The sequence below is a fragment of the Euleptes europaea genome, chromosome 10 (genome assembly GCF_029931775.1).
Source record: "Euleptes europaea isolate rEulEur1 chromosome 10, rEulEur1.hap1, whole genome shotgun sequence".
NCBI lineage: Eukaryota > Metazoa > Chordata > Lepidosauria > Squamata > Sphaerodactylidae > Euleptes > Euleptes europaea.
Genome location: NC_079321.1, coordinates 33830112 through 33850830, shown reverse-complemented (window position 1 = coordinate 33850830; position 20719 = coordinate 33830112). Strand labels below are relative to the sequence as shown.

The 20719-nt window shown below is 42.0% G+C and overlaps 1 protein-coding gene across 6 annotated transcripts in view; it reads left to right on the top strand.

Moving 5' to 3' along the window:
• SNTG2 (syntrophin gamma 2) overlaps positions 1–20719 on the top strand; it is a 329718-nt gene that overhangs the window by 180634 nt on the left and 128365 nt on the right. The window lies entirely within an intron of this gene.

Below are 20719 nucleotides of genomic sequence, written 5' to 3'. Positions count from 1 at the left end.
GATCCCATGATGGCACACCAGCCTGCCCATAGGTGGAGTGCCAGAACATAGGGAGGAAAGATCAGCCAATGCCCAACCTACATGGAGGCCTGTGGTATGAGCAGGAGCAGCCCTGGAGTCATGTACTCCAGGGAATCAGCACAGATACGGGTTCAAGTCCTTGCATGCAGTTGAGTTAGGGTTGCCAGGCCCCTCTTCACCACTGATGGGAGGTTTTTGGGGTGGAGTGTGAGGAGGGCGGGACTTGGGGAGGGGAGGGACTTCAGTGCCATAGAGACCAATTGCCTAAGTGGCCATTTTCTCCAGGTGAACTGATCTCTATTGGCTGGAGACCAGTTATAATAGCAGGAGATCTCCAGCTAGTATCTGGAGGTTGGCAACCCTAAGCTGAGTCCCGTTTTGCCAGACAGTCCATCTGTATATCTTAGCAGACAAGGAATATCTCTGGCAGGCTAAATCCTTAAAGTGCTGATAGGAATTCACATCAACTGAGGGCAAATTTCCCATCACGTCTGCTAAAGTCCCAGTCAATTGTGACCTTAAAATTGACATCCATTGCCTCTGTGGAATTCTTAAATCCGCATAACAATTCAAATAATGAGAAAAAAGCCAGCACATTCTGGTCCTCTGTAGGTTGGAAACATACATCTATCATAAGTCCGAAAGGGGTACATGTCCTGACTCTAACCATAGTTTCTTGGATGCAAATCTTCCTCCTCCTCATCTTGTGGTTCCAACAGGAAAACACAATGGGGGTGTGATGAATTTTGCTTTCACCCAGTGGCCTTTGATTCTGGCATGTCCTAGGCAAACAGCCATAATTCTTGTCAAGAGAAGTGTCTGCACTAAACTTCTCAGGTTTAACTCCAAATCTACAGCAGTGTGTCTGGAATGAAAAACAGGCTCACATCCCTCCGCAAAGTCCAAAGGAACAAGATCCTTGTGCTGTTCAAACATCAGCATTCTTTTCCAGACCAAAGGTGTTTTCTCCTCAAGAGATAAACTAGAAGGGCCTTCCTCAAGCATTTGAGGCACCTCTCCTGTGATATCGACAGTCTCTAGCCTGATTTCTTCTTTGAAGAGACATCTGTCTCCAGGTTCATCTGACATCCTGACTCAACCAACAAAAAATAACAAACTCTCACAGTCCATCTAAGTATTCCAGCAATACTAAAAGGATCTTTGAAATTTAAGGCTTCAATTTGTAATCCCTCTGCTGCCACCACGTCAAAACACCCTATAGCCAAGGTCTTATGGGGTGGTGCAAAGCATACAAAGCAAACTCAAAAACACTGATGTGTGAGTTCACACACCTCAGCAGGTAACCTGCCACCAGTCCCTTTCACTACCCAGCCAGCCAGAGAACAAGGGACAAGCCTCTTACTTTCCTGGGACTAAGATCAAGAAAGTCACCCTTGTAAGGTAGGATGCTCATAAGGCCAATTAAAAAAAACACTATTAATCTGGTAGCTGTAGCCAATGAAAGCCAAAGTACTGGCTTCAGATTGAAGCCTCCTGAAATTCAAATATACCACAAAATAAATTAAATTGATGTACTAAAACAGTGCAAGAATATTATTAAAAGAGCAGTGAACGGTAGGATAAAATAATAAAGCTGAAAGATCTAACTAAACACTTTACAAGCAGTGGTTCTTTTCCAGGTATTACCAACAGAAAGCTAAGTTCATCCAGATTTCAAAATCAGGGTCCAAAGACAGGTTTCTGGACAGTAAGACTCACCCATGTTCAAGACAATGTGTCTAGAATGAAGCTTGGAAATAGCTCAAAACTAGAATGAAAAATCTTAATTATATGCCCCAGGCCTGTGTTAGTCTGATTTGAGTTGACCAGTTAAAGGTTGGCCCAATGATATCATTTTGACCAACAAAATGGTTGCTAACTGGGTGACTAACCATGCATTCCTAACCGGAATTCCTGCGCCAGGCTTAGGAGGCAACGCAGCTGTGCTGCCCGGCGCAAAAAAATCCGTGCAACCGTCATGGGTGGTGTATCTCGGGGGGGAAAGGGGGCGTTCCCAAGCCGTAACAGCTCTTGAGGCCACCTAATGGTGGCCCCAGCTGGCGCTGTGACGCCCCGGGAATGCCTCCTGGGACGACGATGCAGCCTTTGCTGGCGTCTGGACCTGGCACTGCTGCGCCAGCAGCCAGCAAGCAGCGTCTGGCCCTGCACGCCGGCGTTGGGGCCACAAACACTGCCGTGTGCCTCCCGGACGCCAGCACTGTGGGCCCTTGCCGGCCTTCAAAGGCCTTTGGTGAGGGCCGCCGGTGCATATCAGAAATGCGCGGTTAATGATTAGAGGACTTTTTCAATTAGACCTGACATTCTGCAGCTATGCCAAGTTCCCTTAACAAGACCTGTCTCCCACTAGATGATCTCAGGTGTTAACTAGATGGAAAGTACTCTCCATCTTCCCTGTCCTTGAAGCTGTTATACTCTGTATCGTGAACTGCACCTGAGTTCCTCCTACTGTTCTCTAAGTCTGTGAAGTTGCAAAGAGCTTATCAGTTGGGGTGCAGGCCCACCCCTTTGGTGTATCTTTCCTGTAAGGGTTCTGAGCATAGATGTGTTAGGAACACTGCAGCAGCATTACCTTTCTCCCTTGGCTGTTACTGATCAGTGCTCCTTCATGCCTTTCCTACCACTACAGTGCAACTCTGTGAGCATTAAGTGTACATGACAAGAGCCAGAGAGACACAGCCTTGTGTCACCCACTTTACCATGTGACTATGGGTATCTGGGCTGGTTTATGTAGTGCTGGGGGTGGGTTTGGGTGCAAAGGGTGGTGCCTTGCTACAGGGGAGCGGTGTAATCAGCTGTGGCTGCATCTGGTATCTTGAGAGATGCTGGGCCTAAAGGTGAGACTAAGAATGTGAGATGAACACTTAGACTATGCCACAGTTTTGCTGGCATAACTTTATGCTGATTTGATAGCATTCCTGGGGCTGGAGAACATAGGAAACTAACAGCTCACTTCTGAAACCTGCAGTGCCCAGGGATGGCATAGCCATGCTGCCACCGTGGCACATCCACAGAGGTTTTGCAGAGGCCGCAGGGGGGGGGGGAAAGGGTTTTTTATTTTTACAAAAACTCAAAAATGGGGGGAAAGGCCCCATAGCAAACAGTGATGCTGCACCACCAAAAATGGTGGTGCACCAACACCATTTCATTCGGGGGCATTCCCAGCACAAAAGGGGTTAGGAAGCTGCCTAACAGCAAATTTGCCCCCCAGAATGCCCCAGGAATGGCTCTTGGGATGCCAGCGCGAGGACTTGTGCTGGGAGAATGCTGGCAGAGGCCATGCCAGCGTCCAAGGCCTGCACTGCCACCACGGTCCAGGAGGGCCAACATAAGTGCCCCTACACCGGTGTCTGTGCCAGTTTGCATGGCGCAAATGGCACAGACACTGGCATAAGGGTCACGCCAGCTCCTGAGAGCATTCCCCCCTTTCAGCAGTGCACTGTTAATCCAGCTCTGCTCATGGCACAACCCCAGCTGGTCACCAGTGTATCTCTCTTACTCTGGTGTATCTCCAAGATACATTGGCATAATCCTTAGTCAGCTTCCTAAGCACTTTCAACTTGGGGCTCAGTACTGAGCTGAACTTCATAATCAAGTAGCAATAAACCAAGTTTGCCACTGTGCCACTACCCCACATTGGTTCATTCAAAACAATTTTTTTCTGTCAACAAATTCTCAAGGCAACCATTTTTCATTGTTAAATAGCTTTCAGAGAATGCAGGTATTTCAAAGGAAGGGCAGTAACAGAAAGATGAGAAAGCAAGACTCATACAGTGCCATCTCTTTTTACTACAACATCATCTTATTTCCCAAGTACACCACGTTTTCTTACGGCCCATTCCTGAGAATGAGGCTGGAAGTCTATAGGAGGCAGCATGACCTGGCCGCCGGTGTAAATGCATGTAATCACGCGATTACACGCATTCACGCTGGCGGCGAGGCCAATCCCAATGGCGGCCGATCGCTGCACGACTGTGCCTCCCCCCTCTGCTGGCGTGGCCTCTCTGTGGCACCGGCAACGGCGTAGAGAGGCCACATTGGTGCAGGGGGTGTTCCTGGGTGGGCTGGGGGGAGGAGCCACCGGTTAGGCGGCTCCCTATCCCCTTTGGGCCACTGGCGCCGGTGGCCGGAACAGCGTTGCTGCGTCTGCTATTTAGCAGGCGTAGCCTCGCTATTTTCAATGGGGCGAAAACCTCGAGTTAAACAAAAAATGCCGCGGAACAGCTTTTTTTTGTTTAACGGTGTCGGGGAAACAGCTTCGGAAGAGGCGCCACTGCATCTCTTCTCCGCCGTCCCCGTACACCTCAGCTCAGGAATGGGCTGTTTGTTTCTTTGTTTATTTACATTACTTATAGTCTGCCTTTCTCACTTGGACTCAGTGTGAGTTACACTCCTTCTGGAAGAGCCACAGGAAAATAACTGGTAAACTAGACTGATGTGAACAATCACTTTTCTGGTATGTTGGGTGTCTGATATAGTTAGATAAATTTCAGATATGCCTACACAGAATCTAGAAATTTGTCAGATTTGTAGGTGATGATATACTCTAGTTATCATGTTATTGAAATTAAAAGTGATGCCAAAATTATTTAAATTGAATTTAAAAGATTCCTTTGCTGTAATGCACCCCCTTTGGGGGGGCATTAAATGCTATCAGTTATCTGATGCTAAACAAGCCATTCCAAAGTTTGGTTAATTTTTAAAAGGGATCCTTTCAAAAGTATCTGTACAGTAAACCTATATGATTATTTCATCAAAAAAAGACATATGCAATCTCTAAATATGAGTTCTAGTAAAGCCATTGCACAGTTCTGTCATCTAGCAGTCTGTTAGTCTCCTTTTTTCTCATTTTGACCTATAATACAAGGTATTAGTTCTGATAGCATTTTTCTCTTTTGTGGAAATTATTTGCTTCAGCTGTCATGCTTAACTCGTTTCTCTAGCTGAAACGAGCAGCATCTGTCCTCAATTGTCATGGAGCTTCGCAAAACTGTTCATATCTACCATAAGAAGATATTAACAAAAGTAACATTCATTATCCAGAGCCTATTTAAATCCATGCAGATTTTATTTTACAGCTACATTTTGCAGACCTTCTTTAGCTGCAATCAGGGAAACAGTCCTCTGCTATGGTAATGTCCTTGCTACAGGGAAGTGCTACATTGCACCAGCTTTCCTTTGAATATTATATGGTGATACAGGGAAGCCAGCACAAATTTGTCCCCAACAGGTCCTGCCAGACCAACCTCGTTTCCTTCTTTGATCGAGTGATGAGCTTACTGGATTGTGGGAATGCTGTCAGTGTTGTTTACATCGATTTCAGTAAAACTTTTGACAGGGTCTTCCATGCTGTTCTGATAGGTATGCTGTAGCACTACATTTTACACTCTAGGATAGTGTGTCGGCGTAAGGCCAAGGGCCGGGCGGTGCCCGCAGTCCTCAGACGTGCGGAAGGTATCTAGCCCCTTTCGGAGCAGGCAACAAAGATTATGCTATCTACCAAGGTCAGAAGTCAGAGGCGTCGTCAAAGCAGGCAGGAGTCAACGGCTGGAGAGATCAATCATGAGCGGTAGCGGGAACACAGAGAAACTGCACGATTGCTTCCGCAAAGTGAAAGCACGCCTGCACTGCCTTTATCAGTCAGTGCACTTCCGGGCTAGGCTTCATCCTGAAAAGACTCAGCACCAGTTCTCTGTCTGCTTAGCCTCTCCAAGTGAGCACTTCTCCTTCTACCTTGCAGAACCACACACTGCCGAGTCCTGATACACCTATCAGGTTCAGGTGAGCTTGGAGGGCTGCCATTCTCAGCTTCCACTGCAGGGGTTGGGGGAAGAGTAGCTTCTGTCTGCCCTTGTTCCATCTCTCTGCCTAGCTGTGGTTCCTGCTGAGTTGTTTCAGGCTTTTGTGCTACTGGCTGCAATGGAGGTACTGAGGGCCCAGAGGCAACCTGTTCCTCCACTTCAGCTTCAGAGTCCTCCGAGTCCTCAGCTCCCAAGGCAGGGCCCATGACAGATAGTTAGGTGGGTAGGGAACTGGTTGGAGAACCGCACCCAAAGAGTAGTTGTCAATGGCATTTCATCTGATTGGAGGGAGGTGTCCAGTGGAGTGCCACAGGGCTCGGTTTGGGGCCAGGTACTTTTCAATATATTTATAAATGATCTGGATGAGGAAGTGGAGGGACTGACCACTCATTACATTTGCAGATGATACCAAATTGGAAGGAGTAGCAAACGCCCTGTAAGATAGAGATAAAATTCAGTGAGATCTAAACACAATGAAAAAATGGATGGATGTGTGCCCGCTCTAAATTGACCCGGTCCTTGTTTGAGAAAATCTCAGGCTATTCTGAAAAACTTCAGATTAGGAAGCTCCTCTCGGATGAAATTCCCTAACAAATTAGTGACGTCGCCAAAATCTGCGCAGCAATTTATAAACTTCGTCAAAGTTTAGTAAATTAAAGTTCAAAGAAACAATGAAAAACGAAGTTAAAATTTTTTTAATTGATGGCAAAATGTTTATTTCTTGTCTAATCTGTAAAATATTTTAACTATATATATCCTTTTTAAATTAACACGACACAACTTTTAAACAATATCAATGTACCTGCGATAACGTTGTTATGTTCTAAATTTTTATTGGCGTAATGCCGCAATAAATGTTTCTGTTCTGTTCTGGGTGGATGTGAACAAAATGCAATTCAACAAGGACAAGTGCACAGTTCTTCATCTGGGTAACAAAAATGAGAAGCACACATACTGGATGGGGATACACTAGGGATACTGTTGGACTGTAAGCTGAATATGAGCAGTCAGTGTGATGCAGCAGCAGCAAAAAAAAAAAAAGCTAATGCTGTCTGGGGGTGTATCAACAGGGGCATAACATCCAAATCGCAAGATGTCATAGTCCCACTATATACTGCATTGAATGATTTTATTACGGCGATAGCCAGATAAATATACACTGCATTGGTCAGGCCACACCTGGAATACTGTGTGCAGTTCTGGAGACTTCATGTCAAAAAGGATGTGGACAGAATGGAATGGGTGCAGAGGAGAATAATGAGGATGATCAGGGGCCTGGAGACCAAGCCGTATGAGGAATGTTCAGTCTGGAGAAGAGGAGGCTGAGGGGGGACATTCTTTAAATATTTGAAAGGCAGTCAGAGGAGGGCAGGGAGCTGTTCCTGTTGGCAGCAGAGGATAGGACTTGCAATAAGGGGTGTAAATTACAGATGGAACGGTACTGGTTGGACATTAGGGGGAAAAATTTACAGTAAGAATAGTTCAGCAGTGGAATTGGCTGCCTAGGGAGGTGGTGAGCTCTCCCTCACTGGTTGTCTTTAAGCAGCAGCTGGATGAACACTTGTGGGGATGCTTTAGGCTGAACCTGCATTGAGCAGGGGATTGGACCAGATAGCCTGTATGACCCTCTTCCAACTCATTTCTATGAAATGGGCACAAGGATAGATGTTCTACTACAGAATTGGTCACACCTCATTCCTTCTTTTTGCCCAGCAACTTAGTCCCAAGGTGCTTCTCTATGCTTGTACAAAGGAGTAAGCAGTAGACATTCGATTCAGAAATGTTTGCTTCAAATGAGAGGTCTGGGGCAGGTCTCCAGTGTAAAGTGTAAAGCATCTCACTTAGACTGGTGTTGGTATTATGCTATGTCTCTTCCACAATGTATAGAATGTATGCATTATTTATTTTGTTTTGTTGCAAAGTTAAAGGTATTTTTCTTGAAACGTGTTTGCTTTGTGTTTATATTAAGGTTAGAGTGATGAAATTTTTGACAGTTCACCTATGTAGTTTCAGTTTGATACACATATGTTGTTGAGAAAAGGATATTGAGAATCCTGTGCTTCGTAATAAAGAGAACACAAAGAAGACAAGAGGCACATGCAGAGAGTTAAGCAATCTGAGTGTTTCAATAGAGCGATATATCATGTATTTCCAGCCAAATTGCTTCTTTGTTGCAAGTTTTGTGAGTGCACTTCAGAAAATGAAAATACTCAAAGTGAATTGGGATGTTTGTGAATGTCCTTAGATTGAAAGTGACACTTTATTGTAGGGGTACCTTTACTGAGTTTTATAGCTTAACTATCTGGTACGTTTTGCCATTTAAACAGTTATTTTGGCCCCTAAGGGATGAATTGTGATGTGAACAAAACATTTTATGTGAAGTTATTGTCAACATCACATCAAACTCTTATAAGCAGAGCAAGTCTAGAATCCAAAGGGGAAAATATGATCTCGTACAGAATAAACAAGCACTGCACTCCGGACCAATTCGGTGAACACTGAATACAGATCTTAAATCCTTCAGAGGGAAGGAAAGGGAATAAGCAAAGGTTTGGACTTGCTGTTATCCATTAGTGACATATAAAATAATTAATTTTAAATATACTATCCCCTTATTTCCATAATTACAATGACTATTAAACTATCTGCTCCTTGAGTACTGAGGACTCCATTTAAAAAAGCATAAATAAAAATGGCATGTTCATTCAAATTAAGAAATGCATTTAAATATTATAAGTATCTGATGAAATATACTGCCAATAAAGAGAAAAGAGGGAACAGCTATCTTTAGTTAATCTGTTTGTGTGCTGTACATTGAACTGAATTGGCCTTTTTATTATTTTATTTATTATTAACAAGATTTACAAAACATTGTAAACATGCAAAAATATTATCCAATTGATATCTAAATATTATTTAAATTAAATTTATTCTCTATACGATACAAAATTTCTTTTTAAACATAGCAAATGGCGGGCAATCTCCTGGGGATTCCTGCCTCTGCCCACCAATGCTCAGCTGTTTGGTGGGAGGAAGAAGGCAGGCTAAAGGGGGGGGGGATAGCAATCTGCGTTAGTGTGCAGTGATGTCATGGGGAGGAGAGCAAGCAACGAGGAAGGTGCCCAGAAGTTGGAGAGGCTGGTGGGTGAGCAAGCAAGCAACTGTGGGGCCAGAGCATGCATAGGACAGGTCTTTCTGTTTTATGGTTCTATTGCAAGGGTTTTTTAAAGGGAATATTGCTGCATTATAAAATATGAAAAATTGAAGATGAAGAATTACACCTCCTACTAACCATTTCTAATGTCTTCCTTTTAGGGGCTTTGTTTTAGCAGTTGAAACCTCACCTCACAATATTACTTGGGATGGTGGAGAAATCAAACCACCATTCACAACTACAGAAACAAAACAACATACTGAACACCCTGGTCTTGGGTATCCCAGAGTACCAAAAACAAAGGCAGATTGTCCACCATGCCCTTATCCATTTCTACTGTCTATGGAACTAGATTTTTACACTACAGAATTTCAGTTTCACTGTCATTTGTTGAAATATGGAAGACCACTTTAAAGACATTTAAACCATGTGGATATATGAAGTCATGCACTGAATTCTCATTTAGAGAGTGCATCAGATGTGTGAAAAGCATTTCACTACTACAAGTTACAGGCATATAAAATTAAGATTTTCTTGGAATGAATTAGTCAACAATATTTGTTTGCATAGCCAAAGCACTGTGGTATTATACTAGAAACTGGGGACACTTTCACACATGCCAAATAATGCGCTTTCAACCCACTTTCAATGCACTTTGCTGTGTGAAATGGCAAAATCCACTTGCAAACTATCATTAAAGTGCATTGAAAGTGCATTATTTCGTATGTGTGAAAGTGCCCTGGGAGATGAATGTTCTAATTTACATGTAGCCATGAAGCTCAATGGGTAACCAGTCACTTTCAGCCTAACCTGCATCACAAGGTTGTTGCATAAATAAAATGGAAGACGGGAGAACCAGGCATACTGACTTGCATTCCCCTGGGAAAGAATAGGATAAACATTTGAAAGATGGGATAAGGAAAAGTCTAAATATTTCCCATGAATAGTCCCATTTATTCAGTATTTTTGTCCAATAGTCCTTCTACAGTGGGCTGCCTCTAATTCATAACTAAACGCCTGGAAATAAGTCAGCATCAGTACTTATTAGCTGTTCTCTTAAATAGATGAACAAACACATAAATAATCACGCTATGTGGTTTGGGGACAGATCTTGTGGATCTTTCCTATGGAATAAGACCATGCTGAGAACAAATGCCATGTCAGTGGTACAAAAGAATACATGATTGGGAGTCACCCATTTGACTGGGCCATATACAAAATCTCTGAAACATGCATATCTTTCCAATGCAATCACTCTTCTAAGAGTATTGAAGTCAGTGGTTTTAGAAGGGCATAACTCTGCTTAGGTTGTCACTGTAAATCCCTTTTTTTCATTATACCTAGCCAGTGTATGCCCTGACCTGGATGGCCCAGGCTAGCCTGATCTCGTCAGATCTCAGAAGCTAAGCAGGGTCGGCCCTGGTTAGTATTTGGATGGGAGACCACCAAGGAATACCAGGGTTGCTGTGCAGAGGAAGGCACTGGCAAACCACCTCTGTTAGTCTCTTGCCATGAAAACCCCAGAAGGGGTCGCCATAAGTCGGCTGCGACTTGAAGGCACTTTACACACACAGCCAGTGTATAGGAAGCCTTTATTTCAGCAGCTCAATGTTTATCAGCATAACTTGCACAGTCATATGATTACTTTAAATGTTCTATGAGGATATAATCTACATTTGTTCTACGGATAGCCAATTATTTCTCCATGGGCATTGGTTGTGGTGCCAAGTCAAAAAAAGTTCTGTTTCAAATGTTGCTTGCAGTATAGGGTTCATGACAATGGTTCATGACACAGTACCATTTCAACAATGTAGTACCATCAGGAGAGTTTCCAGGAAAAAAATATTTAACTAAATGTATTTCCAAGTAGCTATTTAATGTTTCATGCCAAATACTCTCAGGAATATGTTTTTCCCTCCTTTCCAGTTTCTTTAGCATCAAGTATGTGGCCTTAAGGCTTTTAACAGCTCCCTTTTTTATGAACTAGACTATGAAAATTTGCCCTTGGAGTCCAGCCAAAGCCATGTTTTGTTTTATTCATACATTGCTGTTTTGTTTACAGGGATTTCACAAGCTCACGGTAATGATTTGTAAGGTATTTATTAAAATGGCAATAGACATTCAAAGCATCTGTTATGATTGGGTGGGTGGAATGCCATTTGTCCATAATGTCACTCTAAAAAAGCTCCTACTCCCCCAACATGCCACCTAAATTATATATTAGAGTTTGATTATTTCACATCCTCTTCTAGGACACCCTTCTACTGTCTTTGATAAAACAAAAAAGAGATTACTGAGTTTATAGAATTCACATGTTGTCAACACAAACTATTTAGACTTGCTGAGATGGAAGCTTTCATGCCTGATTGTGGATGTCCTACTACTTTTTAATATCACTGTGGATTTTCTGTCCCTTTGGTATAGATTTAGAGCTCATAAAATAGTTAGTCAAATTTGCTTAGTTTTGCTAACTTTTTAATGGTTGACTTGCTTTCCAGGTATGATAATGATGTAGATATAATTCCAACTTCTGCAATATTCGTCATAAATCTTTATTTAAAAACAAATATATCAGCCAATGATTCAACTAGCAAATCATAATATTCTGATTTATTTATTTACCAACTTACTTCATTTATATCCAGTCTTTCTGGGTGAGATTCAAGGCAGACTAAAAAATCAATTTAAACGAATGGCAAAGACGTCCAATAAACAATGTAGCAGGTCTATAGGATTGCAGAATTGGAAAACAATTGAAAGAAAAAAACTGTCTAAGGCAACAATTACAGTGAGCTGTGATGTTTTGTACCTAGTGGAGGTTGAGACTTCTTTTCAAGGGTAAACCCATGTACAGTGCATTACAAGTGCTGATGATGAAATGCACCTGGGGAGACCTCCTATTGCTCGAAGGTATGAGGACTGTACTCTATGGAATTGTCTACAGCAGAAATCCATATAGGTGCACCGAACAAAAGCTGTGACATCATGACAGCTCCTTTTGCTAAAACAGAGAGGTAGCTGGAAATAGGAGGTGGTGGTGACTAATTAACAGAGGAGAAGTTCAGAAGATAAAGTTCTGAACTTCTCCTGTGTAAAGGGAGGGGTGGGGAGTCATGAGGGATTTCTGCTGAGAAAAGCAGATCTGCCTCATCAAAGCAATGACATCTGTCCTAATTTTTGAGCAGGGCTGCATCTCTCTTGCTTGCTCAAGGGCTATTTGCCTGAGTGGGGAGTGAGAGTAGCCTGCTGGATGCTAGGGTAGAAGCCTCACTCAGACATTTTATAGTTTGATATTATATGCTTTCTTACAACAGGGTCCATGCAGCTCCATCTCCCTTTCCTATTTAGCCCAGTTTCTCTTCTTCCATTTGACAATGAAGCACTGAACACAAAACCAATGCTATAGAAATGTTTAATAACATTGTGGTTTATGCCAAAATTAATGGCTTGGGATGCCAAGCTAAAGAAATGGCCAAAAAAAAAACAAAGGGGAATATTGTTTGGAGCATGATCAAAATTGTAAGAGCCTGAACTTTTCTGTTAGACCCAAGTTGTTTCAATTTAGAATTAATTTTTAAGTTTGTTTTCTTTGCTTTTCTGTTAGTAATTTTAAGAGGAGAACTGTGTGTACATTTTAGTGTTCTTAGTGAGATAGAGTTTGTAAACATGCTCAGTTTTCAGAGTGGCTTTTGTGGTGTGAATAAATGTTGAGAAAGAGGCAGGGTTTGAAGAATTTTCGAAAGGTTGTACTGTGATTACTTTGAATTGAGATGGCATAGTGCTTTTTCCTCCTTAATGGTCCAATTAAGGCTTAATAGGCATAAGGTGAGAACGATGCTTAATATTCTGAAAGAATCATCATTCTGCTCTGTTTATGTATCTATGTGTATTTTTTTGCAGTAAAATGAGTGGGTGTGTTGTGTTTCTTTGAGTGTGTTTATGCAATAAATTAATCTGAAATATATGCAACTCCTAAACTGACTAAACATTCATGTTCATTTGCTACTTACTCCTAAGCAGACTTTCCTCCCTCTATATGAAATTGCTTTGTTGCATTATTTTCCCATTCTTCCCAAGAGAGTGAGTCTTTCATCACACAACAGATTTGTGTTCTAACTAAAAAGAAATAACATAACATACACAGTTTCTCTATCAAGACTGGATAGCAGAGTGTAAAATGGGATATAACCTTGTTAGTTCTTCCTATATTCTGCAGCAGGCAAAATAATTTATTTTAATGGAAGAACCTTTCTGAAATATTTAAGTGGTTGTAAGTGGTTGGAATAACCTATGCTCTTTATAGCTAACCAAGATAATCACTTTCTCAGCCTACCACCTTGATAACCTTGAGAAGCTTGTGTTGTTAGACAATTGTTCTTAGGGCTAGCCACCACTTTGAAGATACCTAATTGCTGAGGACATTTTCAATGGAAAGGAACTTGCCATGCTGATGAGAGCAATACATTTCTTCAGGGAATCTTTGGCTAGTACCCTTAGCAAAATATATCCTACCTTGATTTATAACATAAAATAAATGGACTCTTCACAAGCCATAGGTTAATTAGCCCAATTATTAACCAGCTTGAGGACAAGATATGTCAGAAGCTGACAAAGGAAGGTGGAAACTATGCCCTTACTTACGGAACTTTTTGGGTATGTGAAGGTCTATACTGTTTGTCCTATAGCCATATCATATGATTGCAAAACCCCGGAAGATGGTGCAAAGGCAGTAACTTTCAAATAATTTTTGATAGCTTTTGTTTGCCTCTATATTTTTATTCCAAGCCCTTATTTCAATAGATACTAAGCATTATCTTGATTGCAATTCATGCAATAGTTCTAGCCTTGACAGACAACTGTAACACCCCTGTGAATAAAAACTTTATGTGAAAAAACTCAGTTATTTAATATATGTTACTCTTCCTGTCATTTGCAGATTTTGACAGTCAGATATGTTGTAACCACTGTAATTATATCTTACTTATAGTTGTTATTTCAAAATACTTTGGGAAATCACAGTTGCCAAGAAAAGCTCACAGACCCATTTTAAATGCATGCTGCAGCATTGTTTGAACACATTTAAATTAATTGTCCTTATGGATGTACACTTCATGCATCTGGTGACGTGAACTTGGACTCATGAAAACTTGGGCTGGAATAAATTGTATTACTCTCAAGTGCCACTGGATTTTTGTTTTATTTGGATACACAGTCTACGGTTATGGCAACAGCCGTAAAACAACATTATGTTGATTCTGGACGATTCTATGCATCAGCCATTTTTTTGTCCTAATACACATCAAATAAAAACACTTGCTTTCATCAATATGTCAGGAATTCCTTAGCTTGAAAAAAAGATAAGGCAAATGAGGTGGCCTCTTTTCTATTAAGTTATGAAGTTGGAATTAATGATGCGATTTCACTGAAAAGTATACTTGTTTACTATTGTTATTTGCTTGCTTATTCCATAAGTGATCTGAAGAATAACTGTGAATCCATTTGTTCTTTCAATTTTAGAACATATTTATTCTAAAAATATATTAAAAGTATCAAACGTTTCTTTGAAGGCTTCATTATCAAGTAGATTAGCAGAGAGAGGAAAAAGAAATTAGGTGGTGTGGTTGGTCTGGAAAGAAGACGTCATTTCATTCCAAACCCTAATGTGGATATTAATGGAGTTTAAGAAACCACATTTGCCAGTTTGGGAAAGAAAAGAGGAAATAAATACTTGCACATTAAAAGATAGGAAAAAACTCTAACAACAAATTTGTTCACTTTTACTTGAACATTTTAAATCAAAGTGGGTAGCCGTGTTAGTCTGTTTGCAGTAGTCAAAAAGGGCAAGAGTCCAGTAGCACCTTAAAGACTAACAAAAATATTTTGTTATTTTGTTAGTCTTTAAGGTGCTACTGGACTCTTGCCCTTTTTGACTATTTTAAATCAAATTTATTTTTAATATGCAAAATATTTGTAGACTTTAAAAAAAAGACAAATCAAGCTACTCACAACCACTCTGATAACTTCCACCACAAGTGGCAGTTTCCCCCCATTGATCTTTGGTATCATGATCATGATCATCATCAGCTTATATTTTAATAGCAAATTTCGCCAAATGTTTGGATACTTAAATCTGGTGTCTGGAGATGTCAATGGGTAAGAGAGATTTTCCTACAAAACTAAAGATCCCAGGTTTCCAGAAAAATGTGAAATCTATATATATATATATATATACACACACACACACACACACACACACACTGGGCAGTTTAAAAAACACTAAAATTATAAAAAGAGTCCCTGTAGTTTTAAGCAACCAGTTCCCTCAGTGGCTGTTGCTAGGCAACTGCCATCATTCTGCTTTGATCCACACTATGGAGAAAGCCTGTAGTTTTCCAAGGTTGAGGCTGCAGGGGAGGGGGGGAGGGGATGAAAAACTTAAGTCAGAGGTGCAGATAAAGGAAGGTTGGCTGTTGAGTGGGAAAATGATAGGGTTGCCAATTATTTATCTGTGAATGGGTGAGACGCATATTTCTACAAACCTGAAAAGGGCACCAGGTTTGCAGAAAAATGTGAAATAAAAGAAATACATTGAGGAGTTTAAAAAACAAACTCAAAATGATAGAAGGAGCACCTGTAGCTTTAAGCAACAGATTCCTTCAGTGGCTGTTGCTAGGCAACCACAGTATTCTAGGTTGAGTTTCTATGCGTAAAAAGGCAGGGAGGAGAGGGCAGGGATCTTTCCAGGACTATCTGGCTTTGGAGGGAGTACTCATTGGGGCCAGGCCTGAACTAGAATTGCCAGCTTCAGGTTGGGAAATTCCTGGATATTTTCTGGTGGAGTCTGAGGAGGGCAAAGTTTAGGGAGGGGAGAGGACACAGCTGAATATAATGCTATAGAGTCCACCCTCCTAAGCAGTCATTTTTTCAGAGGGTCAGGTCTGTGTCATCTGGAGTTCAGTTGAAATTCTGGGAGTCCCAGTCTGATTTGGAAATTGACAAACCTAGGCCTGAAAGCAACCTCAACCAATTTTCATGACTCAACTAGGCCTGGCTGCTTGCTACTGTTCATCAGCAGCTACCCTATGATAGCCAGTGTGGTGTAGCATTTAGAGCTTCAGAGTAGGGTCTGGGAGACCCAGGTTCAAATTCTCTTCTTGCTGTGCAAGCTCACTGGGTGATTTTGAGCAGTCACATACTTTAAGCCTAACCTCCCTCACAGGGTTCTTGTGTGGATAAAAATGAGAAGATGAGAATAATGGAAACTGCTTTGGTACCCATGGTGGAGAAAGGTGGGGTATAAATATAGCTGATGATGGGAGTCAAATAAAAAGTAGGTTGGTGAATGACTGAGAAGGAGAGAATGAGGCAGGGAAAGGGGAGAGGATTAGGGCTGTCGATTCGGTTCGGCCTGAACCGAAAAACAGCCGAATTTCCCCCGATTCGGCGGTTTTTCGGTTTGGATTGAACTGAACTCAAAAAAGGGGGGGAATGGGGAGCCGAATTCGGCAAGTTCGGGGTGTTCCTGAATAAATTCAGCAAATTCGGACCCTTTAAACAGATCTGCACCTTCCAGCCGGAAGGCGCAGATCTGTTTCCCCCCCACCCCTGCGTGCCTTCAGGGAGCTTCCTTGAAGGCGCGCGGGGGGTCTTTAAACAGATCTGTGCCTCCCGGCCGGGAGACACAAATCTGTTTAAAGACCCCCCGCGCGCCTTCAGGGGGCTTCCCTGAAGTCCCGGGAAGAGGGGCGGGGGTCTTTAAACCCCTCTGCCCTGCCTGCGCAGATAGCACAGAGGGGCTTGACAACCCATCCCCCCTCTTCCCGGGAGTCCCGGGAAGAGGGGCAGGGGGTCTTTAAACCCCTCTGCCCTGCCTGCGCAGACAGCGCAGACAGGCTTGGCAACCCTCCGCCCCTCTTCCCAGGAGTCCCGGGAAGGATATGGGGGTTGCCAGGAGGAGGGAATGAGGAAATAGTGTGGTGATGGGAGTAGAGGGGAATGTCAGGTGCCACCTCAGAAGTCCTAGAGGGTTTCCTATCATGCAGGTGGACTTGGCTCATTGACTGGCACCACACAATATTTTGATTCTGTTGCTGGTAAGAGAGCTTGCATTTGATAGTAACTTTATGTACATGATCTAAATATACTACTAGCAAAGAAGAACTTTCCAATTTGGTTACAGGACAGAAAGAAAAAAGGCAGAGCAGGTCAGATCTACAGTAAATGAAAAGTTTAAGTGCAGGTAATATTAATACCATTCAGATGTGCTCTCCTTCCCTCAGCAGCCTCTTGTGAGCCTTAAAAAGGCAATGCTGAGAGTTGAGGGGCTTACATGAATGAAAATGCAGTGCTTTGAGGAGGGGGAAGCAAGAGAAATCGCCCCTGTCTGCTATCAGCAGAACTTTTTGCATCAACCCAGTAACAAAAGTATTCAAGATTTTTGTACATATGGTAGTTGCAATGAAATTCTTATCAGGGTGCCACATTCTCCTTCTTCACATCACAGGATTAATATTACATTGTACCCTTGCATATGCCAAAATATGAATCGAACACATGAAGCTGCTGAAGTTTTTACAGCCCAATATTATCTCCTCTGACTGACAGTAGTTCTTTGAGGTCTTATGCAGAGATCATTCCCAGCTCTGCTATCTGAGATCCTTTAGCTAGATATGCCAGCAGCACCTTATACATGTGAAGCATGCATTCCAACACTCGTTTTTCATCCTTCTCCCCAATCCGAAGTTTCTATCCACCCTAAACAGAGGAGAGAAAAAGACACACTTTCCATACTTTATATGTGGTGATTACTTCATTCCTGAAAAAGGAAGCTAAAACCTTCTGAATCTGAAATTCAAGTTCAGAATATTTCTTGTTAATTCCCATTTACAAGTGATGTATTGTTTAGTATCTTTTTCTCACATTGCTTAAGGCGTTTTTAAAAAATATTCCTTGTTGCATTGCTGCTCTTGATACAGACAGTGATTATTTGGAGCTATATGTGGTTCTCTTTTTGCCTCCAAGCAGGATCCTGATATTAGAGAAGACAACTAATGTCTTCTAGCTGTCAAGTTTGTGCTCTGGAATAGTGACAACCTTTTGCTGCTGTCGTCTGTAGAAAGACAATGGCAACAATCCAATACAGAGTCAAACATGCTAAAGATGGAACTACATATTATGGTCAACATACGAGATATTCCCCTCTGATGCTGCACTGAGTGCTCTGCGGGCATTATCTAAGCCATCAACAGCTTCCCCATTTTACAGTGTGCTCCGACCAGGAGTCACTGTCATACATGGTAGCCTCATTGGTTGCAGCTGTGTGTCCTTAGCTTAACAAGTTTGTATTAACCCATCAGATGAAGAAAAGATGGCCTGCTAAGTTCCATGTGCCTATGGCTGGTAGGAGAAACTTTATAGCCCCTTTTGCCTATAAAATGCCTTTTCCTTGTACCAATGTTATTCAGGGTCCAAACATTATAGGCACTTTCACATTCCGAATAATGCACTTTCAATCCACTTTCAATGCACTCTGAAGCTGTATTTTACTGTGTGAAATGGCAAAATCCATTTGCAAACTATAATTAAAGTGCATTGAAAGTGGATTGAAAGTGCATTATTCGGAATGTGTGAAAGTGCCCTTCATTTCTGGGCCAGGACAAACTTGTAATATGAGAATTGACACACATAGTTTAATTGCATATATACATTTGCATATATACATGAGTCATAAAATAAAAATGTCTACTTTATGTCTGCTTTGTGATAAATAGGTCATGCCACGGCGATAGGTTTGCCACTTGGCTGCCCCACCTTCCAATCACTGGGGGTCTGGTAAAGGAATACCTTATGAAATGGCACAGGGCCAATAAATTGAAACACGTAGGCATGATGGTACTGTTAACAGTAGGTTGTAACCAAACGGTTCCCACCTCCCAGACTGTGCTTCCTGGCAAACCACCTAAATGCATGTCGTCACCATTCCAGACGTATGCCAAGCCCCAAGCACCACTCAGCAAAACAGGCAAGGAGGAACCAAGGGCAGGCAAGCCCTCTGAGTGAACCAGAGGGAATCCATTTTCCTGTGGCCCCGCTCGAGTCTCTAGCAGAAGCCATTTTGCAAGGAACAACCAGACACGTAGCCAGAACCCCCCTCCATCTGCATGATTAATGCCTCATCGGAAGCCTCCAAGATATCAGCTCCGAAAGATCACACCTCAGGCAACTAGGAAGTGACTCGCCTGGACGCAGCTGTTCGCGTCTTTGTCTCCAACCCAATAATCCCATCAACGATCGTCTCCCAAGTCTCCCGGAGTTGTGCAGTCCATAGGTGTAGGTTAGCCTGTCTCAATTGCCCCTGCCCCACCTTAGCAGCCGACCATTAATGCTTTTGTCCACCTTTGTTTGTCATGGGAACCACGAGGGGGTAAACACATCATCCCCCACCCCAGAAAAAGTATAACTGGGGCCGCTCTGAGCCATATGCGAGCTACCTTCCCTTTCCCCTCTCATACTGGCTGTCACTCTGTTAGTTTGGGTAAGCACTGCCCTGCCACGCAATCCTCCAGCCTTGCTGGTCAAGCCCCAGGAGTCCCCTTTCCCCGTTTTCCCCTCATTTTAGCCGCACGGAACCCCGGACATCCTCTACTGGATCAGGTGAATATTGCCCCTCTTCAAAGGGAAACTGCCACATTGGTGAATGTCTCTACTGCTACTACCTTTTATTCTATAGATTCTGTGTGTATTTTGTGAGAATCTGTTGTGTTTGTGTGTGTGAACATATAATTGAGTAAAATTCTTTTAACTGAAAATTCATTGCTTTCGCCTTGTTTTGTGGTCACGGTACAGACTTTGGTATACATAGGTTAGATCCTGCAGTTACGTCATTTGCCAGTTATTAATTCGCTAATCCCCCCATATAAATTTTCATAACTGAGCAATTTGGCTAACAAGGTCAATTTTACCAATGATGGAATAATGGATTCAACTGTTCTGGGTGTGGTGCAAACCCTGGAATGAGTAGGTTTATAATCTGAGAATTATTATTTGGTGTTCAAGTGACAGCAGTGCATTTTGCCAGTTTTGATCTGTGAAGTGACTGTGGTCCTCTCTTCCTCTTGCACAAGGTTTTAGCCACTGTCACTCTTGTGTTGGTATGCTAATGTTACGTGTTCTGTATGGCCAAATGCAGGCATCCTTGTTCAATGGAACTTTCTCCTTTTTTAAATAATACTTCCTTTATCCCTTAGAAGCTCCTTGATCCATTGATCTTGAGCAGCATATATCTAATGTTTGAGGGATATATGGACTGAAACACATCTTGCCACTGACAATGTAGCCTTGGGATCCCTGTCACTTAGTAAAAAAATTGAATAATACTGTACAGAACATCATTTGGAGCCATTGTTTTTGTTGCTTCCATTATTATATACTGCTGCTTAATTATTATGTATTGCATATTTGTAGCTATTATTCTTTGGTTTTATTATTTTGCATTTTTATGAGGCATTTGTACTGCTGCTAGTTGGTAATTATGAGGCTTTTAAATAAAGATTTGAAGCTTTTTGCTGGTTATATGCAATCTAATCTAAAATACGATAGATAAAATGCATGAAATTCTTTCCCTCTTTCTCTTGACATTGTGGACATTTCTATACTCCTTGATGGCTTGATTATAGCCTAAAATCCAGACCACAAAACTTCAAAAGATCACCAGCCAAAAACATGG